Source organism: Octopus bimaculoides, chromosome 16 (genome assembly GCF_001194135.2).
Source record: "Octopus bimaculoides isolate UCB-OBI-ISO-001 chromosome 16, ASM119413v2, whole genome shotgun sequence".
Classification (NCBI taxonomy): Eukaryota; Metazoa; Mollusca; class Cephalopoda; order Octopoda; family Octopodidae; genus Octopus; species Octopus bimaculoides.
Window position 1 is genome coordinate 22,614,771 of NC_068996.1, and position 9,954 is coordinate 22,624,724.

Below are 9,954 nucleotides of genomic sequence, written 5' to 3' on the forward strand. Positions count from 1 at the left end.
GTAAATATATGTAGATTCAGAAGAATATGGTACTTAAGTTGAGGCACCAGAATTTAGTACGGTATTATCCATACAATTTCAAAATAAGGTGATTAAAATCAAAATAAGCAACAAGGATATCCAGGGGTAATGCAGTATGATCGTTTCACAAAACTCCATTTAATTGAACAATGCAACCGTTACATCAATTTAAGTACAGAGCAATCCTCAGCTGCACAAAGACATAGAATTTAATTAAATTAAAACAGCACAGGAGTGGTTGTGTGGTAAGTAGCTTGCTTACCGACCACATGGTTCCGGGTTCATTCCCACTGCATGGCACCTTGGACAAGTGTCTTCTACTATAGCCTTGGGCCAACCAATGCCTTGTGAGTGGATTTGGTAGACGGAAACTGAAGTCCGTCATATATATGTATTTATATATATGTATGTGTGTGTATATGTTTGTGTGTCTGTGTTTGTCCCCCCACTATCACTTGACAACCTAAGTTGGTGTGTTTACGTCCCGCGTAACTTAGCGGTTCGGCAAAAAAAACCGATACTAGGCTTACAAAGAATAAGTCTTGGAGTCGATTTGTTCGACTAAAGGCGGTGCTCCAGCATAGCCACAGTCAAATGACTAAAACAAGTAAAAGAGTAAAAGAGAGATGGGCATATTAGTATAATTTTACTTAAAATCTCCAAGAAGTTAAGGAGATAGACAAAGAACATGCTGCCTTCACTTCAGCTTAGAAGCTACAAAGGTATCAGGAAGAAAGACTTGTTACAGATTTTGCTTGTCACTGTTTTATGGAGTCAGTTTTAATTTATAGACTAGCTTTATCAAATCCTTGTATATCTAAAGCCGAGAGAACAAGGGGCAGTGTCTGTTAGGGGTAAAGCTGAGGGAGTTGACACAAATCATAGTGGGTATAGTCATAAAAGAAATCAAGATTTATTAGAAGCAATATCATGAGATTTAGTAAAGGAATAACTTAAATCAAGAACTTAGCTGACAATTAAGGGGGCTGGCCACTAGCAAACCACTGATAATGAAACAGGAAATCTTATCATGTAGTACTATAGTTAAATATTTTAAACAATATTGCCACATTGTATAAAGTTAAAGTTTAGGGCTATTCTGAGGATTATTAAAAAGAATATTATAACAAAAGGATAAAATGTTTTATGAATACTTTTGAGTATATACCACACTTTTACCACAATAGAGGGAGGAAAAGAAATTATCTAGAAATAGTTTAATATTTATACATATTATATGTTTAAATACTAACTTATCAGATGGTATCTGTGAATATTGATCAATTGGTATATATTGGTATTTAATAAAGGAATACTGAGGTAAAAGAACATGCTAACTATATATTGTAATGAACTGCTTTGATTAAAATTTAATTAAGTAGTGAATATACCAGTATTGTTTAATATAAGCTAAATATGAATTTATAGAGGTACAAAAATCAGATTTATTTTATAAATAAATAAAGGCTATTATAAAATAATAAAGAAAGAAAATAATCAGGTAGGGCAGAACACCATAGAAAAGGAATAAAATAGCTTAATCTCTAAAACATAAAGTATATGTAGCTTATTATAATATAATAACCTTTATTTATTTATAAAATAAATCTAATTTTTGTACCTCTATAAATTCATATTTAGCTTATATTAAACAATACTGGTATATTCACTACTTATAATAAACTGCTTAGATTAAAATTTAATTAATATATAGTTAGCATGTTCTTTTACCTCAGTACTCCTTTATTAAATACCAGTATATACCAATTGATCAATATTCACAGATACCATCTGATAAGTTAGTATTTAAGTATACAATATGTATAAATATTAAACTATTTCTAGATAATTTCTTTTCCTTCCTCTATTGTGGTAAAAGTTTAGTATATACACAAAAGTATTCAAAAAAATTTTTATCCTTTTAAGTAAAATTATACTAATGTATCCATCTGTTTTAATTTAATTAAATTATATGTCGTTGTGCAGCTGAGGATTGCTCTGCATTTAAATTGATGTAATGGTTGCATTGTTCAATTTAATGGAGTTGCGTGAAACGATTGTACTACATCCTTGTTGCTTATTTTGATATATATATATATATATATATATATATATATATATTTATACAAATAGGATGATAATTTATTTTTGAATGCAGAGATGTCATTAGAACAGCAGAAACATTGGCTAAATTACCCTTACAAAGCCGGAAAATTTGTCAGTAGCCAGCTATGGGACTCAAACTCATATTTCTTGATATGACTCCGGCTGAGTCCTTTATCATTAAGCTAAACTGCTTTAGTTAGTTTGTTTATATTTATACACATGGTTGCATATATAGCTTTAGAAACAGATTGATATGTCAGCAAGCAGTTTAGCTTAATGGTAAAGCACTTAGCCAGAGTTGCATCAAAAGATACATGGCTGGTTGTTGACAAAATTTTCTGCTTTGTAAGGGTAATTTACCCAATGTTCTTACTGTTTTAACAGCATCTGTGCATTCAAAAATAAATTATTATCTTATTTGTATTTTTATACACATTTCAGCACTTATATAAAAAAAACCCAGTTGTTAGTTTACATATATATATAGGTATAAAAGTAGTTGATAGCTTCCATTACCTAGGTGACCAAGTCAGTAGCGGGGTGGGTGCGCTGAAAGTGTAGCTGCTAGAATTAGAATAGCCTGAGCAAAGTTCAGAGAGCTCTTACCTCTGCTGATGACAGAGAAAAAGGCAGACTGTATGACACATGTGTACGAACAGCTGTGCTACATGGCAATGAAACATGGGCAGCGACACCTGAGGACATGTGTAAGCTCACAAGCAATGAAGCCAGTATGCTCCGCTGGATGTGTAATGTCAGTGTGCATACTTGACAGAGTGTAAGTACCTTGAGAGAAAAGTTGGACCTAAGAAGTATCAGATGTGGTGTGCAAGAGAGATGACTGTGCTGGTATGGTCATGGGGCGAGAATGGATGAGGATAGCTGTGTGAAAAAGTGCCACACCTTAGCAGTTGAGGGTACCTGTGGAAGAGTCAGGCCCAGGAAGACCTGGTGGTGAAGCATGACCTTCGAACATTAGGCCTCACTGAGACAATGACTAGTGATTGAGACCTTTGGAAATATTCTTTGCTTGAGAAGACCCAGCAAGTCAAGTGAGACCATAACCCGTGGCCTATGCCAGGGGTCTAACCAGCCCACTTATGCGTACCTTTCCTTCATTGGACACTAAACTCTGCTTGTGAAGACCTGTTGAGGCAAGTGAAATCGAAATCGAAATCAAATTCGACGACTGGCATACATGCATTAGTGGAGTGCTAAGAGCACCATCTGAGTGTGATCGTTGCCAGAGCAGCTGACTGGGTTCCATGCCGGTGCCACGTAAAAAGCACCATTCGAGCATGATTGTTACCAGCATCACCTTACTGGCATTTGTGCCGGTGGCACATGAAAAATATTCGAGCGAGGTCGTTGCCAGTGCCACTGGACTGGTTCCTGTGCAGGTGGCATGTAAAAAACACCATTTGAACGTGGCCATTGCCAGCACTGCCTGACTGGCCCTCGTGCCAGTGGCACCTAAAAGCACCCACTACACTCTCAGAGTCGTTGGCGTTAGGAAGGGCATCCATCCGGCTGTAGAAACACTGCCAGACCAGATTGGAGCCTGGTGCAGCCATCTGGTTTGCCAGTCCTCAGTCAAATCGTCCAACCCATGCTAGCATGGAAAGTAGACATTAAACGATGATGATGATGATTATACATATATACATACTCTTTTACTTGTTTCAGTCATTTTGACTGTGGCCATGCTGGAGCACCGCCTTTAGTCGAGCAAATCGACCTCAGGACTTATTCTTTGTAAGCCTAGTACTTATTCTATTGATCTCTTTTGCTGAACTGCTAAGCTACGGTGACATAAACACACCAGCATCGGTTGTCAAGTGATGTTGGTGGCGACAAACACAGACACATAAACATATACACACACACACATACACACACTTATATATATATATACATATATATATGACGAGCTTCTTTCAGTTTCTGTCTACCAAATCCACTCACAAGGTTTTGGTTGGCCCAAGGCTATAGTAGAAGACACTTGCCCAAGGTGCCATGCAGTGGGACTGAACCCGGAACCATGTGGTTCGTAAGCAAGCTACTTACCACACAGCCACTCCTATGCCTATATATATATATATATATATATATATATATATATATAATATGTATATATATATACACACACACATATATATAGGTATATATATATATATGTCATTATCATCATCATCATTTAAAATCCATTGTCCATGCTGGCATGGGTCAGATGGTTTTACCACGACTGATAAGCTGGGCGGTTGCATCATACTCCAGTCTGATTTGAAAGCTTTCTACACCTGGATGCCCTTCCTAGCACCAACCACTCTGAGAGAGCAATGCATGCTTTTCCCTGCCACTGGCACGTAAGCCAGTTATGTGTCACCAGTATCTGCCACAACTATGATTTCACTTATCTTTATAGGTCTTCTTCTCAAGCACAGCATATTGTCAATGGTTTTGGTCATTTGTCATTACCTTCATGAGGCCCAACTCTCGCAAAGTGCATTTTACATGCCACCAACATGGGTGCTAGTTACACGACACTGGCATTGGCTATATTGCCTCCATGAGGCAATACATATATAATAATAATAATAATAATAATAATAATAATAATAAAGTCGCAACAAAAGAATGAGACTTCGATATTAGGTAAATAGAGGATATTTATATATGTATAGTTTAGGACAATCAGTAAATTGTCATAATAATACTCAGAGTTTCTAATGCTATCAAAATGAGTTATATGAAAGCTAATGGGTCCAAAATTCTGTATTTGCTTAATATTATCATCCAGTTATTGTTATCAAAATAAGCATCTATCTATCAATCATCTATTAAGCTAATTATTTATATGTATATATATATATATATATATATACATATAAATAGTTAGCTATATATATGGTTAGCTATATATATATAGTGTGTATGGAGCCTGGTGTTGCCATCCGGTTTCACCAGTCCTCAGTCAAATCGTCCAACCCATGCTAGCATGGAAAGCGGACATTAAACGATGATGATGATGATGATGATGATGTGTGTGTGACTGAGAGAGAAGTTTTCTCACAGCATTTATCTACACTATTCTATTCACAAAGCATTGGTTGACTCAATGTAGTGGGTTCAAGCTCAGAAGCAGGTAATTAAGAAGCCAACTTTTTTAACCACACACCAATGTCTGCACTTACTATGTCACTATTGTTATTTAGAAAGATACTCGTTCCTTTTCTCTCTCACAAATCTGAGCCAGGGTAGATAAATAAACAGATATCTCTTAAATGTGAAATATAAACCTTTGAAATCATTTCAAGAAATCTCTTTAATTTTGGAATACATAATTTTTTTCAGGTAGTTATGAGTTGGTTATTAGTAAAAGTTGACAGAAATCCTTAATGGCTATATATAGTATAACAACTGCTACAATGAATAGCAAGTGAAATATCTTGAAATTACCTCCCTTTTTCTCTGTGTTGGTAACAGCTGCTGCTAGGCTTTTGTTTTCTTCCTCCTACTAAAAGGCAACTTTCAGTTCATTTTAAAATGTTTGCATAATGGCATTCAGTACAACAGGTCACTTGTGACTGCTTCTGGTAACATGTACCCCAGTATAATGTGTTGATTTGTTAGATCACCAGAGACTAAACAGACAGTCCTACAAATCTTGGAGTGTGAGGCAAGATTTTCACACACCTTGTTGGAGGATGGAAAGTCTGGTCCATCCAATATTGTCAGTATAAATACATGTTAAACACACATAAAAATTGAATTTACACTGGATTGCATAGAGGAAACCCAATCATCAATGGTCAAGTTATAGGGGCAGAAAAGCCCTCTCCAGTAATGTCTGTTAACCAGTGGGCAATAAAATAGCTAGATGAAGATGAAGTTTTATTGAGAGCTTGCCATTTACACGTAGGATTGGCATCAGAATGTGTTTATGTACATGCATTTTCTATCACCTGTATGATGTTTTATTCATGCTATTACTGAAAAACTGTTTCTTGTTGTAAAATCTCTGAAAATTAACTTTAGCTTTAATCATGGATTTAGAGGTGAATAGATTCAATTTATTTCAGCTACCCTCATTTATCACTTATCTGGGATAACATAGCCTGCTAATTGGAAATCATGTTATAGTTATCATGAATTGATCTGTGATGACACAAATTAGTGACCAGTTAAAGATTCTGCTTGGCACACAAAAGCACATCCCAGTGACCATCCACAATGCTTAGGACAACTTGGGGGTCTCAGAAGAAAATGTATTTTTCTCCATATGTTCTCATTATTCATCTATCCGCAATTCATTTAAGAGTGTTTTTTTTTAACCAAACACCAATAATAAATGTAGATGTTCTTGCTATTTCTAGGTACCATAAATGTTTTGAAGTGACATTAATTAGTATATCACAATTTCTCTCCATAAGATTTCATCTCCTCTGTGAGGCCCAGCATTCCAACATCTGACTCCGCTACATCTTTTCGCATCTTATTCTACTACAAGTAGAATACTACATTTCTTCATTCAGTATTTATCATCTATTCACACCACATGTCAAATCTGGTATCTTTAATCTGCTACTCTTTTAACTTTTGCTTCATCATCATCATCATCACCATCACCACCACCATCATCATCATCATCGTCGTTTAACGTCCGCTTTCCATGCTAGCATGGGTTGGACAATTTGACTGAGGACTGGTGAAACCCAATGACTACACACGGCTCCAATCATTTATATTAATATATTTCCAGCAGTTTATATTCTTCTCATTTTCCTTTAGCATCCATAAATCTTCCATGTTACTGTTGTTTAGCCATAGGTCAACTCTGATTCAAGATAAAAAGTGATCCCAAGTCATTTTTTTCCCCCATATATTTTGGCTATATTAACCAATATGTCCTTTCTTTTTCTTTAAAACAGTATCATGGTAATTAAAAGAAATTTAGCTGAAGTATCTAATAGGTATAGAGTTACAATTTTTGTTGCTACAGTTGTGAAGAAGCAATAAATTGTGACACATATCAGCCAGCAGCTACCTTAATTGCCACAGGGATTTTTTCTTATAATTTCATTTCATGTTTTAAAACTGCCATTGGCTCATCAATATTGATATCTAAATCTAATTACTATGTAGTATTGTAGTCTTTATTTCATATATCACCATTTTCACTTAGAGACAAACATATTGTCACAGATGTTATTGAACTTCCTTTCTTTCTTACCCTAGCTACTAAATAGACCCCTAGACAACAAAAATTATCAACTACTTCTAGTGAGACATCTGTGCAGTATACAGGCATTTTCACTGCTAACTACACCTGTACATCTGGAGTCAATGTTCTCAGTCTACCAGAATTCCCATCACACTATCTATGTACTCATTATTTATATCCAGTGCACTGTTTGAGTTCCTACTTGTTCCCTTTCCACATATCAATCAAGACCACTTTTCAAATGACTCTGGGATTTCATGCACTTAGTCTTTAGACTGGTGCTGGAAAACCCTTTCACCATGGGTAAAATTTCACACATATTCAAATTTGAAATTAAATTGTCTTCTACCAAAGTCTCTAAAAACCCATAGGAAAAGAAGGCCTAAATCCCAAACAGTAATTTACTATAAGTTGAAAACTTATGAACTTTTATAAATAAAGATTCTTTATTTTTCTCTCACAGTTGCACTCCTAAAGGATCTTATCTTCTTTAATTGACCCTTTATATTAAAAAATATTTTCCACTCTAACTCCGTACAGTGCTTTTAGGTCTCAAATATTTTATGTAGGACATTGACAGATTCTGAAATAAAATCTAGGCACATATCCATGCTCTCTCTTTCATACATAAGCACATAGATTAACACACTAGTGAACACTTAGCTGTAACCTAAATCAATCAATTCTAGCTTCATCTTCCATAGGGAACTTGAACAGCAGTCTTAAGCCTTTCAGTCACACATAGCCTTTTCAGTATTCACTAAGCAACACTCTCAACATAAATACATACAGGCATACACATTTATATATATATATATATATATATATACACACACACACACATAAATGCATACACACATGTATTCACAAATACTTTCATTCACACATATGCACATACATGCACGCACACACACAACTCACTCACTCACACATGCACAATGTCCATATGAAACTGATTTGAATTTCTTGTTTAAAATGTTTAATGTTTTAGTAAACACCTGGAATATTTTCTTGGTACAGGTCTTGCAAGAAGTCCCTCCATGAATGGTGTTTGTTGTTGGATAAAATAGCCCATGAGATTTTAAATGATTATGTTTCTTCTTCAGTCACTACACATAGCTTGGCAAACATTCAAATCAGGAATTGTTATCTAAATGTCATCATGAAAATACATTTCACCTTTGTAATCATAACAGAAACACTTGAATTGAATTAATCATCGGATTGCACAGATTGTCACTTTACGTAAAGTTTACCAAATCATAAACTGAATGAAATTAACAAGAAGACTGTAACAAGTCATCATGTTCCTTCTGTATCATCCACATATAGTAGAGTATATCCACTAATATTCATGCCTGAGGATTGCTTCTGAGCATGAAACTCTGAGTAATGAGATGTAAAATGGCCTGAGCCATAAATCAATATGAAATAAATTTACTCTACATCAGGTACTGATTTCTCTCATTTAAAAAAAAAAATTTGTCTGTAAATTTATTTTGTGAATAGAAATACTTGTAAACACAATTCCATGATTGAGTTTGTTGATCTGGCAATGGTTTTTAACAGAATACTACATTCTGTAGTGGTGAGTGGCTAAAAACTGTATAAATGAATTGCTTTTTAGAACAGTGCAAATCATGTATAGAAACGCTATCAGTAAGGTGAAAATTAGCAGCAAGCTAAGCAAGGAATTTAGCATATGGATGAGTGTCCATCATCGCCCAATTTCACAGAATGAAAAATGGTAAAAAGGTCTCCTGCCTTGAGTTGGCAACCAACTCCTAAAAGAAACAGCTCAAACTCTACTGGAACTTGTGCAACCCCAAGACACTTTCTATACCCTGCCTGGTGGCCAGAATCTAGTATATACCAGGACTCTGTCTATGTATCTGTTCTCAACAGCTGCCTATCCCCCAAAAAAAGGTAGATTGCATGACATTTGTGTATAAAGTGTTATGTTGCATAGTAAAGAAACATGGTCACTGGATGTAGATGATACGCAAAAGCTGGAAAGAAATGAGGTGAGTAAGTTCTGTTGGATGTGTAATGTTTGTGTGTATGAACAACAGAACACAAATGAATTGAGAGGAAAACTGGTTATAAAAGGAATCAGATGTAGAGTGCAAGTGGAAAGAAAACTGGTTGCACAACAAAATATGGTGTCCTTACAAGTAATTAATAAGTACGCATCAGCTGCCATAAATATGCAAAACAGGTATATCCAATAATGTTACACTGCTATATTTAGTGGCTATTTAAGCAATGAGTTCATGGATGGTTAATGGGTTGGATGTGGTGCAAAAGAAGGAGTAAGAACTCCTAAATCATATGCATATTGGATGGACCCAAGGGGTAGGGGACTGAGGTGTATGTGCCCCACTCAAAAAAAGAAGTGCACCCTTCTAAATAATGTTATAATGCCCTTTTCTCCTGGAATTGTATTCCCTTCTGGCCTTGTGCCCTCCCTTCAAAAAATTCCTGGGATCGTGCCTGCATATTACATCCATTATTTATTTTTCTATCTTTGATTGCATCGTTTATGTTACTCTTTTACTTCTTTCAGTCATTTGACTGTGGCCATGCTGGAGCACTGCCTTTAG

The 9,954-nt window shown here is 35.4% G+C and overlaps 1 protein-coding gene across 1 annotated transcript in view; it reads left to right on the top strand.

Annotated features, from left to right (window-relative positions):
• The window catches only part of LOC106870287 (palmitoyltransferase ZDHHC5), a 153,307-nt gene extending 144,506 nt beyond the window's left edge, over positions 1–8,801 (top strand). The window contains exon 11 of the mRNA XM_014916308.2: positions 8,372–8,801. The gene's annotated coding sequence lies outside the window, so the exon portion shown is untranslated. The remainder of the gene's footprint in view (positions 1–8,371) is intronic.
• The last annotated feature ends 1,153 nt before the right edge of the window (positions 8,802–9,954 follow it).